General features: G+C 36.0%; 1 protein-coding gene across 1 annotated transcript in view; it reads left to right on the top strand.

The window, feature by feature from the left end:
* The window catches only part of LOC145688544 (uncharacterized), a 258781-nt gene that overhangs the window by 43080 nt on the left and 188230 nt on the right, over positions 1-27471 (top strand). The window lies entirely within an intron of this gene.

Consider the following 27471-nt stretch of genomic DNA (forward strand, 5'->3'; position numbering starts at 1 on the left):
CTCAAATCATACAATACCAACAAGTTCAACAAGTCATGTAGTTTACGGATGATACACTCATTGCAGGATCCAGAAATGCACGAGCAGCTCTTGTTCTAAGAACGATATATAAAGTTGCGCGAACGTTCAGGTGTAATTGTTTGGAGGGAAAGTGGGTTTATATCGAAGCTGCGCCGCCGGTTTTCATGAGCTGAGGATGAGAATGGAATACTTACAAAGGTAATTTGATTTCGCAAGAAAAAGAGGAAGTTTGTTATAAACCTCTATAATAAAGAAACTCTTTAAAATACGAAGATGAAATAAAATGTTTAGTTTAATGCCTCGAGATTATGCTATATAGGCTACAAGAATATATATGATAGTATAAATGAATGATACAGTTGGTAGAAGGAGCGGGAGTGAGCAGGAGAAAATATTGAGATAAATCAGGAACACAATATGCTACATCACAAGGTCATTTAGAGTTGAAACTCCTCTCGATGGTCTAGTGGCTAGCAACGTTTCTTTTAGGTATACTCCGAACGGGAAACGAAGCACTACAGAGTTCCCACGCCCCCTCTCGGACTAAAATAAAGCACGATTAAATCTCCTCTCGTGCAGGGCATCTCTTTCAGCAAATGCAGTCCCAGTGCAGCACTCTCATATTTTGATTTTGCCCTGCCGAAAACAATAAAAGAAGGTCTGTTACTAGCTCGAGCATCCTTGACGCACGTGGGTCTGATTCGATTCCTGATTGAAGAGCATTGAACCACATGCTGAAAAGAAACGCTAAATTTCAACTAACACCAACAACATGTCAAGTTGAGTATAGAGCCTGAGATAGATTTGGAGAGCTACACCAGAAGTTAAAGTTTTACCTTTAAGCTCATCTTCCTCCCTTTAAATATATTTTTCTTTTGAAAATTGCATGCCATTAAGGTTCCGTCTCACTATAAGATGCTAGAGAACCGTTTATCAAAGAAAATAAACTGAATGTCTATGTAATGTAACAATCAGCAATTAATTTTTGTGTAGTAGGACCCCTAATCCCAGATGTCAACATACCCCTTCATTCCATCTCCCCATTTTTCAGTTTTCATGTATTCTTGAACCATAGTTGTTATATATTCTCTTTTCTAAAAGAAAACTTTGTAACCAACGCCTGTTTTATTGACTTAGTAACTCCAGCTACCTCTGCTAACCAAATGAGTCAGAACCTGCCTTTGAGCAAACATTCTCTCCCTCTCACATAAAAACATACTGTGATTATGCTTTCAATATTTTTTATAAACTCGAAGTTTTATAGTAGTGTAATATAAAAGCAAATGTTGTTTTCGTTTTCGATTCACTGGTTTGAGATTCTAATGTTCATTTCAGCACCGGGACTATATGAAACGTGGACCTACAAATTAATTGGGATCCGAATCATATGTCCTCCCATCGGAAATCGAACTCTTGTGTCCCGTGTCGATGCCGCCTAAGCTAACCATGTAGCCACAACAGGACTCCAAATTATAATTTATTTGCCAAAATATGGTCAAGTTCTTGAAAGCTTGTTTAAATTGATTTGAAAAGAAATGACTCTTTTTTTGGTACGTACCACGGACCTGTACCACGGACCTGTTTTTTATGTTCACGATGTCGTGACTAATTTTCACTAAACTACTGATGCAGAGAAGATACAAAGTTAGACGGAGGTTAAGCTGGGCTCTACTTTTGCCATCATTCTAACTGTTTCCATTCTTTGTACAATTGGTGACCAACAAATTATTTAAAATAAAGCACGATTGCTCTGCCAGAAGTGTTAAATGTTGATTTGGTCTCAATGAAGTGGCCAGAGTTCTGGAAGTCTTTCACTAATCAAGATGGTGGAAATCTTAATCATACGTACGTTACAATGTGGCATCAATTACAAATACATTTTGAGTGACTAGCTATGATGTGATAAGCCGATGTGGAAGAACAGATAGTTGTCTAAGTAGAATTTAACCACATAATTTTTACGAGCACATGATTTTTCACTATGACCATAATAATATTATTATAAATTTTTGAAAACACTAACGTCCAAATAACTATCGAAGTAGCACTATTATTTCTAAAAGAAACTACGTAATACATACTGTAGTAAATATCTTTGCGGCTTTTGTATTTGTTGTGCCATCTGTCAGTTTAAAAGGTAGTATTCGGGGAAGTATTGCATTAGTATTGTTGAAAATATAAAACTGTAGTTAGTCTTAGGGATTTTTCTTCATTCATTCATTATTTTAAGGTAATTTCTAAGAGATTTTTCTTCATTCATTCATTATTTTAAGGTAATTAACATATATACAGTAAAAATAAACTGACTCAACTGACGTATATAAATCTAGCAAAAAATAATAACATAAAGATAATATGTGCATGGAGACGATTAAAATTTCCATTGTTAAAAATCCTTAATACATTTTTAAAATTCAATAACGGAAATCAATATTATCATTTTGCAGAAACAGATAAAGTATGGTCATTGGATTGATCAGTCCATTTGTTTGCTGAACAGTGTCCTACGACTTCTGGTACATGTAACAAAATCATTTTTCAGAATATGTTACTTTTCCTCGAACCTCAAATATCACAGCATCTGACCATTTATTCTATAAAGGCAATGCACTATTTTGTAGGTATTTTGGATTATTTTCCTCTCTTGAGCTTGCAATATGTTCAAATTTTAAATTTTTGTATTATGTTTTAGAACTTCAGTCTTGTTTAAAAGTATTGCTACCTTAAAGAAGGATCCGATTAGATTGTGTCTTCACTTCACAACTTACTTTTCCGAATTCCTCACAATATTGTAAATAAAATGCGATTTTGCTTTGTCTCTTATTCTTTTTAATGTATTATGCCATTACAGGTTAGGATTTTTAGGTGTGAACCTTTTTCTTAATGAAAACAAAGGCTTTCAGAAAATATCCAATGTGTCAAACGTTGCCTAAAGATAGGTCTACAGATCGTCATTTTCAGCACATTCTTTTCTCCGTTTTGGGATCTTTTTTCTCTTTATTCCTTTAATCTGTGCCTTAACTTCTTTTTCTATTATCTCCACTGCAACTTCCTGAAGTTTTTTCAGTGATTTTAGTCAAAACTTCTATTTCGTTTTAATTATTTTATTTTGTTAATCTATCTGTGCAATACTATAATAGAAGCAAGAAGCCTTTTATGCAGGGTGTTGTTATTTTGATTGTATTTAATTTGAGTTGAGCGTCCCGTTCAGCAGCAAAGCTATATGAGACGTGGACATACAGCTTAATGTGGGATCCAAATCACACGATAATTGAATCCGTGTCTCTCACGCCGAAGACACGTACACTATTCGCATAGCTGCAAGGGAGGGAGGTTGTTATTTTGAGTTTCAATTTGATTATATTACGTGTTATTTTCGTTGGTTCAAAGCGAATTTGTTGTTTTTTGTTTTTTGTTTTTTTTAATTGTAATCTAGTTTGTAATCATCTCTAGTCACTGTTCATAAGGTCTGTAGTTTTATTTTGAGACATTTTATCTTAACACAGAAACAGGCTCACATTTAACAGAACAGCTTAAAATTAACTCAAGTACAATAAATTTCTATTGATTTTAATCCCTGTAGTGACAACTAATATATGTGTGTACTATTCAATGTATAGATCATAGAGATATATACTGTGTTATAGAGATATATGTATTTTCTATTAAGTTGTTTTAGTGAGGCGGAACAGTAGTTGTCAAAATAATTTAGGAAAACAGCACATCATGGGCGCCTGCAGGATTTTTTCCAAGGAGAGACAACACACACACACACACACACACACACACATATATATATATATATATATATATATCCCACTCTCACACAATTACATCAAAAGACTATGTACGTAATCCTTCATGTCGAACTGATCAATTATTTTAGCACATAGCATGTCTTCATTAACTATACAGTAAATATATATATAAAAATCAACATATTAGATATTAGGATAGATTTGACAGGAAAAAGACACAACACAAAAGCCTACATTTCATTCACTGGTGTTCGTTGAACACAAATTCTAGCCGACGAGGAATCTCCGCAGGGAATCTTGTAATTGCTTGCTCTATGATCACATTCTTGTTTACAAGCACATGTTTTCCGTGCACACAATACACACAGTCCACTGAGTCTCTCCTCCTCCATTCTTGAGCGTAACCAAGTTTTTACTTTCATTAAAGCACTAAATGAACGTTCTACTGTGCAAGTAGTCGTTGGAACCGAAAGATATATTTCTGTTACACTCCCAACTGCGACAGCGGAGGATTCGGTAGCTGTGTATAGTTGGTGAAATCAAATGAAATGAAATCTTTAAATTTTATGTCCCACGATTATGCCGGCTAGGCTAAAGGAGACGGTGATGATGAGAAATGAATGACATAGTGGAATGAAGAAAGTGGGAGAAAACGGAAGAGCCCCGATAAAACCCCACGTACACGGTGTTTATCCAAAACAAAGTTCACTTGGCGCGAGCTGTGATCGAACCGAGGACCCCATGTACCAGACTTGAAAATTGGTGAAAGCAGTTGGTGACATCTCAGCGATGATTTTCAAACATGTCCAAAATAACTTCAATCTGGTCTTGTACAGCGGGGGACACTTCTAAATGGTACACCTTAGCCGTAAATCTCCATATGGCTGTACCATTTAGAAGTGTCCCCCGCTGTACCTTGGAAAGATCTATTTCCTCTCCCTGTAGAGCATTCGTAGTTGGCTCTAAAATAGCACTGTATTTGGCCATGCTCTGCATTGATATCATAAACGTACCAGGTGACGCTGAAGAATGTAAATACATAATGAGCACTTTGTTGCGCGCTTCTGTTTCCACCAGGAGACAGCTGTTTTAGGCAATTCACTATTTCTGAGATTTTTCCAAAAATATTCGGATGCTTTTTTTCTTTGCAGATCACCATGTTTCACAGAAGAGAGGCATATTAGGAACAAGATTTTTTTCTGACAGACATTTCACGAAAAAAGTATATGTTGCAAATTTGCAACTGAATTTCGAATGTGTTTAACTTCATTAGTGTCATTAATAACCAAATTTAATTTTTGACTAGTACAATAAAGAAATAATGCCTTAAGATATTGTTTTTGTTTTATTCTGTTCACACCACCATCCGCTCCTACCATTGTGGCGCATCCGTCATAACCCTGTCCAAATAATTTCGACATACCAAGTCACATTTTGTCAAAAAGGATAAAACTTCAGTTACAATTGCCTTTCCATTAAGTTCTGCAGAGCCTCAAAACCAAGGAATTCTTCTATTTTGGGTTGATTTAGAGTTGAGTCTAAATATCTAATTTCTACTGACAACTGCTCTACACCAGAAATGTCCACACTTTCATCAGCAATTACTCAGAATGATTTTCTTTATTTGCTTCCTTAAATAAAACATTTTAAAATTCCTTTTCACAAACTGAAATCAATTCATTTTGAATTCATTGTGAAGTGTATTTTGCATTGCCGATCGTCCTTCAATGTGTTCTTTGAACACAGTGGGCCTTATACAGAGTCTTTCTGACGAATGATTAGTGCCATACTAAAGAGTTCGACTAACATATGTTTCCTGCAATAGTCAGGCCTTTAGTGTGACGCTAATCATACGTCGAAACGACTCTCCATAAGGTGGAGTGTCTCCAGCCTCGACACGAAAGTCTAACAGATCAAGGAACACGCCTGAGTTCGCTTTATCACCTCGAAGAGATATATCATGTGTTGTGCAGAAAAAGATGGAAGATAACACAGCCTGACGTTTTTAAACTTTTGAAAAGTTACAGAAACAAAACTCACTGATTCTGACTAATTTTAGGTCCCTGAATATGAATATGATATCCATTTTACTTCATTAGCTCGCATTTTTGTGTAACGCATAGTTGCCAGATTTACCACAATAGGGAAAATGAGCTATCATGACGTGTACCGGCCAATGAGCTGTTTGCGTGCCGAAATGAAATCAACTTCATTTCGACAGTTGGTCAAGAACGACATTCCGTTTTTAAAATTCTTAAAATTAATTTATTGAATCAAACCAGTTAAAAATATATATTCTGTTTGTGTATTAGCACTAAAAGCTATATGTATTCTGTTAGTGTAGGCCTATTAGCATTTACATAAACAGAGTAATTTATAAAGTATAATGTTTAGAGCTGCAAATAACACCATCTGCTTTACTTTTTTCTTTTATGAAATATTGGATCCTCTCTCTTCACCTACCAGCAATAGTCATCCATCATTGCAGGGTCCCAACGTCCTTGATATTGAGTTTCCATCGTTCTTATATCCTGGTGAAACCGTTCTCCCATTTAGTCGCTTACATCTGCAAGATTTTCTGGAAAGAATTTGAGGTGGGAGTGCAGAAAGTGGATTTTCAAAGACATGCGACATCCCAAAGCTTCATATGCGACCAGAAGTTGCTGCACCAGAGCCTCGAACCAAAAAACCTTTTTCAACTTGAACAAAAGCACGGTAGACATTTAACTCTTTATTGTTTAAACTCTGTTCAAACAATTCGTCATGGATAAATTTGCGAATATCAGGTCCTGTGAAAACTCCTTCTTTTAATTTACCATAACTTAGTTTTAGAGAACACTGTCTAAGATACTTAAATCCTTCACCTTCTTTCTCCATAGCTTTTACGAAATTCTTCATGAGGCCCAACTTAATATGAAGAGGTGGAAGCAGCACCTTGGCTGGATCGATCAGACGCTCGTACCTGACATTGTTGATACCGATCTTAAATGTCTCTTTGGGGGACCACTCTTTTTGTGAAATTTTTTTTTCCTGTGGCTCTTGAGTCCCAAAGACACACAAAAAAAGCAACAGTACTTTGTAAATCCACCTTGCAGACCAAGTAATATTGCAATGACTTTAAAATCTCCGCAAATTTGCCAACCATATTCGTTGTAGTAAATACGATTTTAAATGAGTGCGAGATTCTCGTAAGTCTCTTTCATCGAAACAGAGTGTGCCACAGGAATAGACGGCAACTTATTTCCATTATGAAGTAAAACTGCTTTCAGACTGTACTTAGACGAATCTATGAAAATACGTCAATCGGATGGATCATGTTGAATTTCTAATTCATTCATCAGACCATTGATGTCTGTGCATATGCAAAAGGAACCTTCCATTCAGTAGTATTCTGAAAAGGGCTCGTTCCTTTTCCTGTAGTGAGTGTAAGTAGTTCCAGAAGCCAGTAAATCCCACTCCTTGAGTCTAGTACCCAAAAGTTGAGCTTTCGCTTTCGAAAGTTATAACTCTCTCACTAAATAATTCAACTCATGTTGTAGGATGAAGTGAGGTTCATCTTTTACGTGGAAGGAACTGTCTCTTGGATCTTCATCTGCAGATATTGAGTTGGTGTCCTCAACGCTTCCTATAGGCTCTGTAATATCGATAGTTTCCCAATCTTTCGGAGAAGTAGGTACAGGTAAATTTTCTCCATGGGGCACTGGTCTGATCGCGTATTGCAAATTTGGGTATTCGCTGGCACGTTGTTTCTTCCTGTTACTTCCAGCTATATTCGTCATACAGAAATAGCAATCATCATAATGATTCCGGGGTTATCTCCATATCATTGGAACAGCAAATGGCATCCTTCGTTTGGTTCCTTTAAGCCAGGCAGTCAGAGTCGCATAACACATCAAACAACACACATGAGGGGCCCAGCTTTTATCTTGATCACCGATCTTCCAGCCAAAATAAAAATAATATGCTTTCCTAATGTCATCATTTATCGATCTAATCTGCGACTTAACCATAGATACGCCACATATATAACAAAATCTGTCCGGTGAGTTTTTACATCCCCTGCGGGAAGAACTTGACATTTTGCACAGGAAAGCGAAACTTAGAGCAACAGCACAACCACTTATTCCATAAAATCACTAAAAGATACTAAAAACACAGGCAAACAGTTCTAAATTACGGTAAAATAAAACTGAAGTTACTGACGTAAACATTCCAAGTCAATTCTCCCGACAAAATACTTATACACTTGAGAGATTACTTACTGCAATGCATAAGAGCAAGACTGAGCCACGCAATAACGGCACAGTCGGCGCTTTTTTCGCCCGCGTCATCGTGCCGCTCATTGTTGCCAGATAGACCCTATTTTTTAAACCGGTTTCAGTGGTCTAAAAAGAAACAAACAAATGAGGGGAGGAACACAAGTGTCAAGCATTTCAATCATCCCCGTTCTCCCGGTATTCATTGTTATATGCCAACAACAAGGGGGTCCTATCTGTCGCCAACTGTGTGAAATCTAATTAATTTCTTACTCAAATAGCATTGTCAGACCGGTTACTTCAACGACAACTGAAGCCGTCCCAACAAAATGGCAAAATTAAATTGGCAACAATGCATAACGCCAAAATACGAGCTAATGTAATAAAACAGCTATCAATTTCGGATTCAGCACTCTGAAATTAGTCAGAATCAGAGGTTTTCCCTTCTGTAAGTAAACTGACATCGGAGAGTGCAATATAGGAACTAGCTTTTTTCTGTTACTTTCAACTTGCTTAATTCCGGAATTCGGACAACGCTGTTCTCATTTTTTTGTCTCTTAGAAAAAAGTCTTATATCCATTCTGAACACTACACCATTAACAGAGATTTTTAAAAAAATCAAGCATTTTTCGTGGTCCGAAAACAATTAAATTTGTGTCACCAGAAGAGTCTATAAAAGTTAACCTTTTTCGAAAATCCAAGGGGGAAATTGCCCCCTCTTACCCCCTCTCTGGACGCCCATGCAGCACATTTTTGCCCTTTTAAAAAGTTATTTTTAGTAGTATTTTCCATCCCATATTTTCTATGAAACTGTTCCTTAAAATGCCAACCTTGTCATTAGAACCACTTTAACGTACAGTTATTAAATCTGCAACTGTTTAAAATAATTTGTCCAGCAATAAATGTATTTATCAATTTCCGCAAAACCTGCATCAATGAAATCCATTATTGAACACATACTGATTCTTTGCATCTAAAAGAATGTAGGCAATTTTTTGAATTCAATACAAGAACAAATTACCATTTTTTTTTTGTGTACATGAGGTTAGGTTCTCCCGTATCCTCTAGAACTCCTTCTTCAATTTCTCCTGATGAACCATCCACGTGATAGCCGCTGGCGGAAAGCAAGAAAACGTATGGTTCAGTATTCAACGCTTAAACCCGGTCATCAATTGTTCCGCGTGACCTACTCGAGAAGACATTTCATACAGATGTTTCGCCGCAACATTCAAGAAAATTTCTTTTTTTTCTATCTTTTTATCTTCCTTTCTTTCATTGTTTCTTAGACGATACAAAATGACATGATGATAACTTTGAAAATCTTCCGAATAATTTAGTCATTTCGCAGGTGATTGGCCGTAGCGCCTACCATGAATCTCTAATAATGTTAAACAAAGTTTGATGGATTCTTTATAAAGTTCTAGTATATCATACCATTGGTTGCGTCGGAGGAAAAGAAAAGGCAGATGAGGTAACCCAGTAACTTTGACCGATAGGAAACAACATGAAAAGCTTCGTAATTCTAACGTAACTACCAGCTGCTTCCAGAAAATAAAAATGTGTGTCTGCATTTGTTTCCTTTGAAAATGACATGAAATGAAATCTTTCAGTTTAACATCCCACGATTATGCACTTCAAGCTAAGAGAGACGATGATTAAGGCAAGTGAATGATGATGGAAGAATAGGTGGAATGAGAAAGTGGGAGGAAACGGGAGTACCCTGAGAAAACCCACAGACACGATCTTGTCCACGGTTAGCGTACGAGTTTTCGACGCGGGGTCCAGGATCCAGGGGGGCAATCGGGGCGATCATCCCCCCGAAGAGGAAACTTTCTTATTTTTTTATATAAATAAAACCCATCCCAAAGTTTGGAGCCGTTAAAAGTAGCAGTATGACAACCTTCCCCCCCAGAAGTCGATCCTGGATCCGCCCCTGGGTTCGGGTTCGATTTCCTGCGGAGCTCATGTCGTTTGGATCCAAATTTAAGCTGTATGTCCATGTCTCATATAGGTTCACTACTAAAAGGAACTCTAAAAGTCTATCCAATCAACCAAACCAACTATACTGCCTGATTAAAAACACAGTTTACTATTAGACAATTGCCACACACTATTTTATAACAGATAATTAACAGAATATATACGATATTCTAAATAGTTTTTTCCATTATACATATATAGTGAAACCTCCCTTAGGAACACCTCTCAATACCGGCCACCACGATAATACGGATAAACTTTTTTGTTTTCACAAAATTATATTTTATAGGAGAGAACCCTAGCTCCATCAACTTGGACCGCCACCATTCCAAAGTTCATTGTTTCATATCTAATCGTTTTGCACTCATTTCACACCCTTTCCGCCTTCATTAACTAATTTTGTTTCCTCACCATTACTGAGAAATTCAAAACTCAAAATGGTGTTCCAATTTAATGGTATTTCAGCCACTAACTCATTTTCAAGATTTAACAGTACCATTACCATCTCGTAGTTTTGCCCCGTTTTGCAGCTTCTTTCAGAAATTTTGTACCATCACCCAAACCGAGGAAACAACATTTCAAAATTCAAAATTGAAAATTCGAAATTTGACACAGAAGTGAAATTTAAGTTTCAACTTCCCATAAGGTAAAGTACGTTTTGCACCCTCAGAAAATACCAATATTTCATTTTTGTACTCTCACAGTTACCGAGAAATTTCAAATTCAAAATGACCAATTACCATTAACTTGGAACGCCACTAATTCGTATTGAAGAAATAAGAACACCAGCGTCTTCTGCAAGTTTTGCACCCTCAGAAGATGTCGATATTTCATTTTGTACCCTCACAGTTAGTGAGAAATTTTAAATTCAAAATGCCGAATTACCATTTTGCACCCTCACAGTTAATGAGAAATTTTAAATTAAAATGCCGAATTACCATTAACTTGGAACTCCACTAATTTGTGCTTAAGAAATAAGAATATCAGCGTCTTCTACGAGTTTTGCACCCTCAGAAAATGTCGATGTTTCATTTGGTACCGTCGCTGTTAATTAGAAATTCCAAATTCCAAATGCTGAATTACCATTAACTTGGAACGCCACTAATTCGCATTGAAGAATTAAGAACACTAGTGTCGTCTTTTCCATTTTTTCACCCTCAGAAAATGTCGAAATTTCATTTTGTATCCTCGCAGTTAATGAGAAATTTTAAATTCGAAACGCCAAATTACCATTAACTTGGAACGGCACTAATTCATATTGAAGAATTAAGAACACCAGCGTCTTCTACGAGTTTTGCATCCTCAGAAAATGTCGATATTTGATTTTGTACCCTCGCAATTAATGAGAAATTCCAAATTCATAATGTTTAATATCTTTTCCTTGTCTCGTGGTCGCCTACGTGATTTCTACAATGCGCCTTCGTTATTGCTATTATTTTAGGACTAGGTATATTTATAGAATAACAATTTCTCTTACCTTCAATTTAAACTGATGCTCAGTCTGAAGAGAATCTGGCATTGACTTCTGGCGGTGTCTTCTATACAATCATTCAACGTATGTGGAACTTCATCTTAAAAATTAATTCTCAATGTTGTGCATGCTTTGTTTGAATACACCGAATTTGGTGTTATAAAAAAATAAAATTTCCGTTTTCATCACATCATCATCTTGTCTCAACTCGTTTATAATATAGTAACCAGATTTGGGAATAACATATTTACATGGTGACAGCTCATATTTCGCACAGCGTTACCTTGGACGAAAGTTTACACTGTTCTTTCTTTCTCTTTCTCTAGTAATGCTTAAAAGCGGTAACAAACAAAATAGCGGGAAAAAGTAATGGACATAAATAAAGTTGTTTTAAGGACAACAATTAGGCTGTAAGGACAAACAAATAATTACGGTAAATGCAACAATGCGTGGCTTTGAACAAAAGTTTATTTATCTTTATTTTTTCGGTTATAAAAAATCGCTTTTAGAAACATATTTATTACACAATAGTCACCTTCACCTCTCTTTGATGTGTATTAAGGGCGCTAAGAGCGTTGAGTGGAATTTTGATTTTGTCAGTGTTGTGATAGGCTATGGTTTCCATACACCCATGCAATAAAAAGGGGTTAGTGTATCAATAAAAATACTAACACAAAGTGATAAGAGTTATTTTAAGATGCAAATCTTCTCAAACGATATACATATTTCCATTGCAAGAGTTCAAGGTATGCATTTGGTGTCTGAAAGTGAAGCAAGACATAGTATTGCACTTTTGTATACTTTTTAGTCAGGTTAACACATTTGCTCCCTTTTTCAATAATTTTTATTTTAAGCATCATTTCCTTTTTTTTAATCCTCCAGCAATTTTCTCCTCACCTTCTTTATCTTATTTTACAAAGGAAGTGGGAACACGATTAAACTGTTTTCACTCTTGAACAGAGGCTAAAATTCCTTGTTTTACTTTCTGCAACAGATCAAGAGGTATTAAATGTTGTTCGCAATTTGTTCAAATGTTACCCAAAATAAAGTTGTTGTGTGTTATTTTATTCACAATTGTTGAATATAGAATGTTAATGTAATGTATTTGCAAAAAAAAAAAAAAAATAATAATAATAATAATAATAATAATAAATAAATAAATAAATAAATAAATAAATAAATAAATAAATAATAATAATAATAATAATAATAATAATAATAATAATAATATATTATCAGCAATTTGATTATGTTTTCCTATATCGTTTCATTACTTTACCCCTCCCATTTCTGACTATACATTTTCACATTAATAATGAACTACTAATAATGAAATAATGTATATACATCATCAGTATACTTAGTCACACTTTAACAGATTATATTGAACTATCCTATTATTAAATATTTCCGGAGGTGTCTACGATTACCTATTAGCACAGTTTAATTTATTATTCATTACTAAACTATCCTATTGCTGTAATATATTACTTTACTGTAGACTCACCGTTAGTTTTGGCATGTTGAATTATGACTAGTTGTTAACTGTGAGGATACCAAACAAAATGTCAGCATTTTCTTACAGAGCAGAAATCATTGGAAACGCCGCTATTATTATTTCGACAAAACGTTTTCGAGGCGTTCCAAGTTAATGATAATTCGGCATTTTGAATTAAAAATTTCTCATTAACTGTGAGAGTACAAAATGAAATATTGACACTTTCTGAGAGAGCAAAGCTCGTATAAGACGCTGGTGTTCTTAATTCTTCAATACAAATTAGTGGTGTTCCAAGTTAATGGCAATTTGGTGTTTTGAATTTAAAATTTCTCATTAACTGTGAGAGTACAAAACGAAATATCGATATTTTCTGAGGGTGTTTTCAGTATTTCGATATTTAGCCTATATTTACATTTAAAATTAATATATTTACGATATATAATACATACAGTTACCTGAGCAGCGTGCAGGGGCGTCATTTAGGGGGGCAGGGAGGGGCATTTGCCCTCCTGATTTTGAGATGTATATAGATTTTATCAATATAATAATAGTAAATCAGTGAAAAACGGGAAATTTTACATATATCAAGTGGTCTTGCCCCCCCCCCCCCCCAAGCAAAATCTGAAATGACGCTCCTGGCAGCGTGGTTAACATTTTTCTTATTTGATGTGTAGTTCGCGATATATTGGCTTGTAACACTTATTTTGACCCACCCTATATATATATATATATATATATATATATATATATATATATATATATATATAGGTTTTCCCCTATTTTGGATAATTTCGTGTTGCGATACGCACACACCCCAAATGTATTCTATGTGACCATAAACATACATTAGTGAAATAACAGCTCTCTACGAGAACGTTAACCCGTGCCGACTTGACGACAAAATCATGAAACAACGTTTCCACATTTTAATATAATTTAGAATTTCCAACCGTGATAACGAAGAAACTAAAGGAGACAGAGAGTCAAAACTTTTCACGAAGCAAGTAGAGAAAGGGCGACATCTACTCGTGTATTGACACACAGCGCCGGATGAACAGTGTTACCAACCCAAGAGAGAGTTTTTTTTTTTTTGTAAATAAGATGACCTAAATTGGATATCTTTATTGGAAGGAACAATGAAAATAAAGACAAAAGAGATTGTAAACACAGATCAGTGTTGCAAACTTTTCAAGAAATAACGTGAAACATGGTTGGCGCACACAGGGTGTGAGGTACTAACGTCCTGTACACCTTAAATCACATATTGACATGAACTTTTTGCGTTGACTCTAAGTCTAGAAGGATCCGCTGAACAGTGTTGCCATCAACAGAAGAGAAAAATTGAGTTTGGGAAACAAGCAATATCTCGGAAAATATCACTAGTGCTGTATGCTTTAAAACCTATAATGCAAGGCGGCAGAGCATGGGGAGTAGAACTGTGGTCATGTGTGATCGATAACTGACCGAGATATACGATATCTTGTAAAAGCCGACAAGTAAGGTTTGTGAAAAGTGGCAACGCTGCACAGCGGGTTGGAATCCCTACAACCTGGTTAAAATACGAAAAAAGCGTTCAATTTGCATGGGTTTATGTACTCGTGGGCTTTTGAGGACGCTGATAATCATGGGCAGCGATTAGGAGGGTCAAAGGGGGGCAGTTGCCCCCACCCACTTTTTTGAAGTAGCCCATTAATGTATATAGTTTTATTTGGAAATGTGAAGTTTTTGTATGTATTACTGTTTCATAGAAAAAAATGGTACTATATAATATTTGCCGTTGTATGAGTACATACTGGTTGTCTTCCCATGGAGTTAAGGAAGCTACAGGAATTGTGTTTTAATTGCCACGGAAAATAACCCAAAAATTAACCTATTGGAGCATAACAATTCCAGCATACTTTCACTTATTCTTACAAGGGGTTGATATGTAAGTCAGTCGCTTTGAAACTAATTGAGAGAACGTTTCGAAGAAAGAAAAAAAAAGCATTTCACAAGTTATTCTTTAATTGTACAAAAATTGACAGTTCCTAAAATATCTTTTCTTCTATCTAGTAATAAAGAATATTGATTAAAAAGACAGTAATAAGAAACAACTACCTTTTTCATTGTTTTGCATTGTAATATACGTTGAAGTGGTGTGTTTAGGGGTGTGCGAGCTCGGGCGTCTCTGGTGGGGGGACGAGGGGGATGCGTCCCCCCAAATATTTTGAAGTACAAAATATTCAATATTTTATTCTAATTTAATTTATTTACTAACGACAGAATATCACATAAATAATAATATTTATATTTATTTGGAATATTCAGGCTGTGAAACGATTGTATTCGAGTTCTTGATATACCTTAGGGGGTCCGTGAAGGTAAGCAGAAGGGTAACAAATAGAATCGAAGTTAATAAACAGGTTGAGCTAAGTAGTACCATTTAAATCACTTTCTTTGATGTCCCCCTCAAATTTTACATGCCAGAGACGCCAGTGTGTGCGAATGTATATACAATTAAATTTAGTGAACTCAATATAACTCTACGTAGGTTTTGGGTTTATTTTGTATAACTGGAATGTGGAGTGATTCTAAGTATTGTTGTGTTTTGTTGTGTTCCAAAAAAAAGGGAAAACTGCGCCTAATGGCAACGAACATGTTTCGGAAAGCTGCAAAAGCAAATATTGCTTTAAAGTCGTAGCATATGTTTGTCGTATTTACTGTCTTTCATTCTCTATAAAATAGCATGTACGGAATTAAAAATATGAGTTGTTCATTAATCCCTAGTTTCAATATAACTTCTACAAAACAAGCCTCATTATTCATTAGTATGATTAATAATATTCTTTCTATTTATTTGTTTTGCAAATTTGTTATTAAATAATCTGATCACACAATTTTCCAGACAGAATTTTAAGATGATCAAGAGCAAGGAATCAGATCTTTCTTACATCTTCGTTATTTAAGAGTACAAAGGGCTTACTTAAGTTTCTCTTGTCAATTTACTTAATAGAATATGAAACACGATATACGGTATTTTAACAGAAAAAGATAGTATCCTATTGGTTATACAACCTTTCGTCAAACAAAGTGTTAGAAACAACCAGAGAAACTAAGATTAAAATACAAATTCTCAGATCATGTCTTGCCCCCTCCCCACTTTTAACGTCCAATCGGCGCCATTGCTGATAGCCATGATGACATCAAGAGTAAAAAAGCTGCCGCTGTGCAGCGTTATCATCTTTTACAAACCTTAGTTCTCTGCTTTAACAAGATACCGAATATATCTGTCAGTACGTGGGTTATCAATCTCACATAACCACGGCACTACTCCTCATGCTCTTCTGCCTTGCATTATAGGTTTTTTCAAACCATACAACACTAGTGACCTTTTCCGAGTTATTGTATCCCTTCCAAACTCAATTTCTCCTTTCTGTTGATGGCAACACTGTTCAGCGGATGCTTCTAGACTTAGAGTAAGTGTAAACAGTTCTTGTCAATATCTGCTTTAAGGTGTACAAAACGTTAGTACCTCACTCCCTGTGTGCGCCAACATGTTTCACGTTATTTCTCGAAAAGTTTGCAACACTAATCTGCATTTGCAATCTCTTTTGTCTTTTTTCATCGTTGCATCCAATGAAGATGTACAATTTAAATCATCCTATTTACAAAAAAAAAAACTTTCTCTTGGGTTGGTAACACTGCTCATCCGGTGCTGTTTGTCAATACACGAGCAGATGTTGCCCTTTCTCTAGTTGCTTCGTGAAAAGTTTCGATTCTCTGTTTCTTTTAGTTTCTCCGTTATCACGGTTGGACATTCTAAATTATATTATAATGTGAAAACGTTATTTCATGACTTTGTCGTCAAGTCGGCACGGGTTAACGTTCTCGTAGAGAACTGTTATTTCACTAATGTGTGTTTATGGTCACATAGAATACATTTGGGGGGGTGCGTATCGCAACACGAAATTACCCAAAATAAGGGACGCCCTAATATATATACAGGGGTGGACAAAAATCTAAAAACACTACATACAGCACACGTAAGTTTGGCGCTCCACTGTACAACGCGTGTTGCGGTTGCCGATCGTTTTTTGTTTTCGTTGTGTCATGTGGACCTTCCTCTTCCGTCAGCAGTAACCCGTTCACCTGTGAGTGTCGTGGTGTGAAAGTGGTGCAGTAAAATGGGCGACCTGACAGACTTCCATAGAGGCACGATCGTTGGTGCCCGTCTGGTTGGAGCTTCAGTGGCAACACTGGCGAACATTGTGGGGGTATTGAAAGGCACTGTATCCAATGTCACGAGGGCATACACAATTCATGGGCAAACGACGTCTGCAAAGCACAACACTGGTCGAAAGACAATCCTGTCAGATAGGGACCGGAGGGCAATAAAACGGATTGTAGCAGCTAAAAAGAAAACCGTTGCAATGAAAATTACGTCTGAACTCAATTCCGCCCTATAGAACCCGGTTTTATCGAAAAAGTACAACGGGAACGTCATCAAATGAAAATTCATGACAGGGCCGCTATCGCCAAACCCCTGGTCACAGCAGTAAATGCCAAGAGGCGTATCCGGTGGTGCAAGGACCACAAGGCGTGGACTCATGAGCAGTGGAAACACGCAATGTGGTCCGATGAATCGACTTTCACCTTGTTTCCAACAACCGGCCGTGTTTACATATGAAGAACACCGTCGGAGGCCTATGATACAGACTGTCTGCACCTAACTGTAAAGCATGAAGGTGGTTCTGTTACAGTATGGGCAGTAATATCGTGGTTTACTGCAGGTCCCATCATAGCCCTGCACGGAATGCTGAACGCTAAGGTGTATGAGGCCATTTTGGGGGACCAGGTTCTACCCATGGACCAAATATTGTTCCTTGATGGTGATGGCATCTACCAAGATGATTTGGCACACTGTCACCTGCGAAAACGGTGAAATCATGGTTTGAGGAGCATGAACAGGAGCTATCACACCTCTCTCGGGTTCCACAATCACCAGATCTGAACATCATTGAGCCATTGTGGTCTGAGTTAGAAAGACGTGTTTGGTCTCATTACCCTCCACCAACATCCCTGAAGGAACTGGAGCATGTTTTGGAGGAACAATGATATAAAATTCCACACCCCACGATTAAGGAGCTGTATACGTCCATTCCACGTCGGATCCAAGCTGTTTTGGACCCAAAAGGAGGCCTCACACCATACTAGGTATGATTTTTACACTTTTGCAAACGTTTTAGATTTTTTTGTCCAACCCATATATATATGTAATCAACTACTAGTCAGGGTTGGGACACTGTACCAAGATTAAGGATTAGTGTACTGATTGTGAAAGAAATTCGGAGTGATGAGAGTTGGAAAATTGGAAGTTCAGTTCATTTCTGGTGCGAGAAGTCCTTGGATCGATATTAGGGCATATGAGATTGTAGTAGACAATATTGTGTCTGTTTTGACCTTCTCAAACTTCTTTATTTAACTTTTTTCGTTATTGCTCACGCAATCTTTCAACCAGCAACTCTATTAAAGATTTAATTAATTTTTCATATACTATTGTCAGAAATACTGTATGTACATGTGACCCACATTTTTCAAACCCTTCAATTCACAAACCATCGTTTTACGAACAAGTTTTCTAAAAGAAAAAATCCTTTGGATCACGAACAATATTTCGTGGTACGAATAGTGTTGTAAAATTTCGGGAAATTTTGAACCAACTGTTAAAAAACCGTTTCTTCCGGTTTCTTTCCGAAAAATTTGAAAACAATTGGGAATGTATTAGGTTAGTTTTACTAGTAATGGAACCGTTTTTTTCGAACGTGTGAAATTTCAATATTGTGAATATTTTAAAAAAAGAAGCATTCGAAAATAAAACTGTTGTAATTATTCATGAAAATTAATAGTCTGCACTCATTTCCTTTATGCGGTTTTTAGTCGTTTACTCATGGTTGTGCATTAATTACAGAAATTTTACAATTGCATGCACATCTACAATCATGAATCGTTTCTGGTGCAACAAATAGGGCTCTTGAATGAAACTGAGTTCTTAATGTGGTTTTTGATCTGGTGAAATTTTGTTAATTTTAACCAAATTAATTCTTAAAAGAAAGAGCAGTTGGCAAATTTCACTAATACTTATGCACTAAGACACATAATTACTATTATTTAATATTCAAATACAGACGTTAATATAAACTTTATGTACAAAATTTTGTATGTAAACAAATACCTATTTTCTAGTACGACAAATTATCTATAAATATAAAAATCAAACTGACTATACTTGTAACTTAACAACTCTTGATATACCAGACTGATCTCGATAAAAATTTTCAACATAGGGAGGATTCGACCTGGGATGGATTTTGCCATTTCACCTTGAAGGTGTAACTTGGAGAAAGGAAGTGCGGATATATATTGAAAATTACCCATATTAGTGTCGAACCCATAGTTTTCGGGGTTGCTGAGAAGAACAGTGAAACTTCCGATGCTGTTAAATAAAATTTCAGGCCCGCAACTTAGGGGAGGGGTAAGGGGATATCTCTCTCTCTCTCTCTCTCTCTCTCTCTCTCTCTCTCTCTCTATATATATATATATATATATATATATATATATATATATATATATAATGATCGAACTGTCCGATATTAGTGTCAAATCCATAGTTTTCGGAATCGCTGAGGTGAAGAGTAACACTCGTTTAAATCCGTTGCCGTTTAAATCCCAATTCATCCCCGTAAATTTGGGGAGGGGGAAGATGTATAAAAATGATGCAAAATAATTGATATTAATGTGAATCCCTAGTTTTCAGGACCACTGAGATGAACAGTGACATTTCCAATGCAGTGTAAATCTAAATTCAACGCTGAAACTTTAGGGAGGGGGAAGGGGATGATATAAAAAAAATGATCGAAAATGACTGACATTATTGTCGAATCCATAGCTTTTGCGGTCGCTGAAATGAACAGTAACACTTCCGATGCCGTTTAAATCACATTTCATCCTCGTAACTTGGGGACGGGGGAGAGGGTATATATATATATATATATATATATATATATATATATATATATATATATATATATACAGTGAAACCTCTGTAAAACGGACAGCCGTGGGGAATCAAAAATTGTCCGCTATAGAGAGGTGTCCGCCTTAAAGAGGTTTCAATATTTTCTTATGTAAATTAGTAATCAAGGTGATATGTAATTAGAAAATAAAATATTTTTGTATGAATCGTGTATTTACGAACATTACTAAAATGTTACGATACCTGCATTATCTTCCGCCATCCAATGTTCGAGGTACAACATTGAAATAAGATGCTATAGTTCTCTGCACTTTACACTTATCACTACTTACTACGTTTTCAGTATGTCGCTTTAATTTGTGGGTTAATTGCAGTCCAGAAGTGTCTTTTTTGAAACAATATGCCTACCCGCGGGCAAAAAATACCAAACTTGTCTTCTGCTTGGTCAGAGATTCCAGAGGGACAGTAGCATAACATGTCATCCCAAACGTCGGACAACTGTCAATCACTTTTGTGTCTAAAATAGCTTGGGTGGGAGTGGGATGCATGCAAATACATGAAACTGTTACTAAACAGAGACACTTCATTTGGGTTGCTGAGCAGACAGTTGGGGAAGCTAAATGTCACATTGCTTCCTTGGTGACACATATATGAAAACATGAATTTCTACTATACTTTTAAACTTGTTTCTAGAGAAAGTGTCCGTAATACGGAGGTAAATAATACCTATAAAAGACAGAAAAGACTGTCCGTGTCCGTACTAGAGAGTGTCCGCTTTAGAGAGGTTTGCCAATATGTTGTTTCCTATTGCAGTGTTTGGGGATTACAAAATATGTCCGTTACGGGAGGTGTCCGCTTTATAGAGGTTTCCGTTAGTAGAGGTTTCACTGTATATATATATAATCGAAATTAATCCATATTCGTGTCGAATCCATGGTTTCTGGGGTCCTGAGATGAACATTAACATTTCCGATGCTGTTTAAATCCAAATTCAGTGCCGCAACTTGGGAGAGGGAGAAAGGGTGAATATATAAATATGATCGAAAATGGTTGATATTCGTGTTGAATCCATAGTTTTCGGGGTGACTGAGATCAACAGTGATACTTCCGATGTGATTTGAATCCAAATTCATCCCCTATTAGTACTCCTAAAGGGGAAGGGTGACATGTAAATGTATTTTGAAATGACTGATACTAGTGCCGAATTCATAGTTTTTGATGTCCCTAAGTTCATTAGTGACAGTTTTGATGCCCTTTTTACCCAAAATGAAACGTATTCTCCCTGTGCAAACAACGGGTATTCTGCTAGTCTTTAATAATAAGGAACGGAAGTTTCATATGTTAAATTCTTTGATATATTTGTCGCTGCTCAAATTTACGCACTTGTGCGGTGTATGTGTGTATTATGTAAATAAGATCATCTCTCTTTTTGAGTTGTTCGAAAAGTATACAAATAATAAAGAGGGAATTTTATCAGATATCAGAAAACTAAATATTAAAATTAAAAGCTGTTGCTTTAAGTATTTTTCCTGCTAGCGAAATATGTTGTATATATGCTACAGACACGTTACAGAAAATAAGATTAGCATCAGGCGAAGAAATAGTTTTTAAACTATATTTTCCGGGTTTTACCAATATTTCCGAACAAAAGGTTTTATAATGGCTTCAAAATTTCCGGAAATTTTACACAGCACAAAGAAGATACATATCTCCATAAAATATATATTTGATTTTAACATGCTGGTATTAACTAAAATGATTCTGGCCCTGCCTTTTTAACACTTCCCTGCCATAAAATGGTAACTTTGTAAGATTACTTAAGACAATTTAAATGCGTCTATGTTAATTAATCTAACTAGAATTATATTTTAGTATATTTTGTAGCCATAATTCCATTCTATCACGGTGCTAACTTTAAAGGAGTGGTACAAGTATATTTGTTGCCACAAAATTTCCCTATTCTGGTACAAGAAACATAACTACTCAATCATCTTAACTGAAAACTATTAACTATAAAATAGTTTTCATTTTGAAAGCATAATGTAGTAAAATATTCGAAAATTTCAATTTTTCCCAATTATTTCGTTTTTTCCAAGCTCGGGAAAAACGGTAAAAAACTGTTTTTTTAAACCCAAAATTTCCGGTTTTTTCGAGGCTTTTACAACACTAGATCGAACGCCCGCACACACTTGTACCGACAATTTCAGGCAATCAATAATGATTTTGCGCGTTTACCGTAAACATTATCTGTACATGTTTTGATTCAAAACCTTAATTTTTGTGTGATTGTGTTTTCTAGACCTCCTACTGGCTTGTTAAATTAGTGTTACTTCAGGGGTAGAACCATGTTGGAGATCCACCAGGTCTGAACCTTCCGCCCAAAATAACTCGTAATTCGACATACATTTTTACACTTTCTTAATAAAATTATACTTGTTTAGCAGAGAAATTACTTCTATTCACTAAGCGTTTGACTTTACTTATCATCGGTATTATTTCTCTTCTGATAAAACACTCAATTTTATCATTTCTCGTGAGAATATAGGTAGCAGTACATAAAAATTATCGCTTTTTCTTCTGAAGAATAACACCCGTTCGATACTATATAAGTGTAGTGTCTTGTATTATTAGACCCCTTCCAACAAAAATTTCTGGGTGCGCGCCTGTGTTACTTATTGTCTTAAATGAAATAGACAATGCTATTTTCATTCTATATTCTCCATCACGAAAACACACTCAAACATGTAAAAATAAATAATGCATACAGTCCCTGTTTCTATGGCTAGAACGGATTAATTGCATTTACAGTAGTTACAATAGGAGAAGATAACTTCGGTTTACGAACAGCGTTACGGAACGGATTGAGTTCGCAACCTTAGATCAATCGTATTTTATAATATCCATGTGGTAAAAACAAAAGAACCACGTTAAATTACATCATATGCAAAAATCAATACAGTAAGGATTAGTGTGACTATTTTTCACTCACCAAAATAAACTACCATCATGAAGACACTCAAACCATAGGATGCCCAAGCAATTTTATTATTAATTCTTAAGTTATCAGGATTTACTGTGAAATTTTCATATTAACATACCGTGACATCCGCATTACACTACGAATATTTGGTATACATCAGCAACCACGATAAAATATAAGCTTATTACTTAAATCCTAGAGGGATCATGATCCAGGGGGATTTAGGGATTTAGATTTATGGGCTTTCAGCATTTAAGGCCATTTAGCGCGTCACGTTTGAGTGATGGCGTCCCTCGCCAAACACACTATCCGAGGAAAGGGAAGGAAGTGGCCTGGGACCTATAAGTTAGATACCACCCCGGCATTTTCCTGGTGTGAATGAGGAAAACCCAGGAAAACCTCATTCAGGGTGGCTGGCCTGAAGAAGATGCTTTATACCTTTTCCCACCGGGATTTGAACCAGGGACCGCTCGCACCGAAGGCAAGAGCGTTAGCGACTGTGCTAAGCGGAGCCACTGGGATCATGATCCAAGAGTGTATACCTTATATTCATATTGTGAATTGAAGACGATTGTTCTGAGTCAGAAATATGTCATTTATTGTTTAGTTTTTTCATTATATAAGTGTTATGTAACAAGTGCCATCCCAATTTTTTTTAAAGTAGACTCTGTGGATGAAAGGTTAAATATTTAATCCATCATTAAACTCTCTTCCCTAGCCCAAGTGGCGCGCCAAGCATGACAATTATATTAGAACCTAAATAAGCAAAATAAAAACAAAGTACCAGTTCTGTGTTGCGTAACTGAATCAGTTTCTCCTCTGCACAAGAAATTCAGCCAGAAGTAGCAGTAGTTTCCCAAGGTAGCTAAGATTGAATACATTTTATATTATCGTGTTGTTTCCCTTGACATATTTGGTTTCTTTTTATTTCTTATATGTCTGTAGTAGTCTTTCTTTTTGGATTAATCATGTAAGTTTACTTGTGTTTTCATCATTAAAATTCAATATTAGTCACTAAATTAAAAATGTATGCATGCTTGATAATGTGGTATCTGGATGTATTTCTTTATGATCGGCCTAAATATAAAATCCAAATTATTCTTCCTTCTACGAAAAATTATCAAATATCACGATATTTCCAAACTTTACAAGTTGCATTCATTTGTTTGACAGTAGACAAACCTACTCAGAATGTTAGTTTCTGCAACACAATAAATTGGTTTTATAGTAAGCTCCTGCACTCTAATTAATCTGAATAGGAATTTATTTATTCTTTTCCTGAGAAGTAGGCCAACCACACAAGAATCCAACCTTGGCCTTCTCAAGCATCACTACAATGTTTTTAATGCCACTTTGAAGTTGATAGTCCTCAGATCAGAATCCCTAGGATGACGTGCTCAGTCATTTAAAATATAATGCGAGAAGATTACTATTTAGAGAACAGTTGGAATGTTTTATTAGTAGTTACTCCCTTTCTTTTCCTACACTATAAAATGAAAAGTTGAGGTCATCAAGGTAAAGAATGCATCACATTAAAAAAAATCAGAACATTTGTTTACTATATAAATTATAGTTTCGTGGTATACTTAGCTTTCCATTTGCATTGTCGTCAAAGAAGGTGAAAATAAATAAAAGAAAGTAACCATAACATAACGCCAGTACTATCCTAACACTGGCGGAAGAAACTATGATGTAGCCTTAGTAAGAGAAAATCGATCTCCAGAAGCTTCCTGTAAGTATTGTGTTAGCCCTTGTGCTGGTCCAGTGATTACTAGGCGTGTGAGTCTCTGATGCACGGGACATTGGGTTACATTACCGATGTGAACACACTGAAATTTGAATACATCACAGTGGTTCGGATTCCACCTTAAGCTGCAGATCTACACTTACATAGTATATAGCGTTGGTGCTGAAAGGGGACGCTAAATTTGAACAAGCAATGGCAAGTATTTCATTAGTTGTAAAGTGACTTATACAATTGTTTTACTGCTGAAGTTTCCACCGAGAAACATCAGTTCCATTTATTTATTTATACAAATTTCTGGGCACAACCAGCATCTGTGGTCCCAAGCCCGTCAAGTGTAAGGAATAACGCTCCTTGGTAAGCATACTCTGCGAGGAAGGGGAAGGAAGGAAGTGACCTGGGACCTGTTAGATACCATCTCGTCATTTGCCCGGTGTGAATGAGGAAAAGTCATGAAAAGTCTCATTCAGAATGACTGGCCTGGAAAAGGTGTTACAACTTTTCGACGAATGTCCATACCGGATATCAATCCCTGGACCGCTTACAACAAAGGTAAGAGTGTTAGCTACTAATGGTCACAAACAACATCAATTACAAATACTCGTATGTGAGAGGATGAAGTGAAATTAAAATGAAACATACACTTTGTAGTGATTATTGCAGTTTCCTTTTTCATATTAATATTTTTACAATATTGTATGATGTAAAAGTCATGAACAAATTGTTTGTTATAAATATTATTATTGAGATGGACATTCCGAAAGTTATTGGAGAATCTTTCTACATTTCTTTACACATTGAATATCGTATTATGCATAGGAAGAACTTACGGTAGTTTCAATGTTTTTAAAACTTGTGGAATAATGAGTAAGAGTGCTTTTTAACGCCCCTACAAGCTACAAGTACTAGTCACCTGGTTGCGTAATTCAAACATGAATTCTCGCGATGTTGTCATGCATTGCTCTGCCCATATCGAGACGTACTGTATTTGTTGCTTCTGAGTTGGTGGATGACGTTTCAGCTTATATATATAGTAAAATTGGCCAAGACACCACAGTAAAGTCGAAAAAAATCAGAAGATTACACATATAAATTAATAATTTATTTCAAACCTTGGTGTTCCACATAATTGACCACAGAATTTTAACGACCCCACCCAAAATGAAGGTTCTGTAGTTGTAGACATTCCTTTTAAACTTAATTGTTTGAATTAAGCCATTAATTCTGATCTTATTTATTTTGTATTTTAACAGTACTGATTTAGAAGTGTGTGATGTAGCGTAGTTAAGTAGCTAGCTCGCTTGATTTTCCGCGTGCATGGCCTTAGGTTTGATATTATGTAGGGCACAGAGTTTTGGATCTTCATCCAACATAATGAGGCAGACGGAAACTACTTTAATCAAGACATTGCGGCTTTTAACCAAGAAAACCAACAGTGAGTGCTATGGAACTCCAGATATGTTAACCACACACATAATTCACTTACATAAAATCACCGACTAGTCGGCTTAAGCCCTTCGAATCTTCGTGCCAGGAAGTTAGTTCTAATTTACTAATCTTTTGTACAGTAAACAAACAGTGTTTACTCCTAACACAAAAGATATTTGAATGATTTAAAATATTACAGTACAGTAATCCCCGACTTACGTAGTACGCAATTCACGTCAATTCGCTGTTACGTTATTAAATTTGAAAATTAGAATATAGCTGCATGTCAAACATTACGAAGTGATTGCCATTTTGCTCTTCACACACGTGGACACGACGAACCACGTTGTTGAAAACCCTTTTCAATGTTATCTGTGAGATATTACCAACACAGCAACGAATATTATTTTTGAATTCCGAAACACGGTGCGGATGTGGAAGTCCGTAAGTATTTCTATTACTAGACGAAGTCCGTAAGATAATCTCAGAAGAAGAAACTTGCAGGTGATAAATCTGGAGATCAGTCATCCTAAATAACACTTTTACAAGTACGTATTTTGTTCGTAGCTGTATGAGCTATGTCATGCCCTGTTGAAACAATGTTTGTTCTAACTTCTTAGTCGACAACGTCGTAACAAATTATATAACCATGGTCATATATCGGTTTTAAAATGTAATGAACACGCGACAACGTAACATGGCATATCAAATTTATATTTTGTGTTGATGTAGAGGCAACTCGTTCAGCACATGCGGGATGTCACAGGTCCATATCAGAGAATTTTAGGTGTTAATATGCATCCAGTTGGAACCATGCCTCATCAGTCCACCATCAATCATAGAGTTATTTCCGTTCTAATATTGCACATTCCATGAACCAACGACAATAATCTTTTCGGGCATCCATGCCTTGAAATTTCAGGACTGCTCTAACTTTATAGGGGTACAACTTCAAATACTTGAGAAAGGCCTATGTGCACTGCCAATGGAAACCCCGAATTGGCTCGAAAAACAATGCACTGATTTATTTATTTATTACTCACAACATATGCAGTTTGCACATCGATCAATCGTTCTTCTGCTAACAACCTTAGTCGAACACTTTTCGGTGCGTCCACTACACAACTTATCTTCTGGAACTTGCCATGCAACCACTTGATGGAGAAGTTGTTTGAAGCATTTGTTCCGTATTTCTCTGTGTACGCCCTCTGGATCAAATCATAAATGCTAATGCAGATGTAATCTGTCGGAATGAATGTTCAGCACCTATAACGAAACAAAAGCAATTAATGAAATTCCCAAAAAGGTTGCGTAATTTCTGAA

The sequence above is a fragment of the Thermobia domestica genome, chromosome 6 (genome assembly GCF_964235325.1).
Source record: "Thermobia domestica chromosome 6, izTheDome1.hap1.1, whole genome shotgun sequence".
NCBI classification, from domain to species: Eukaryota; Metazoa; Arthropoda; class Insecta; order Zygentoma; family Lepismatidae; genus Thermobia; species Thermobia domestica.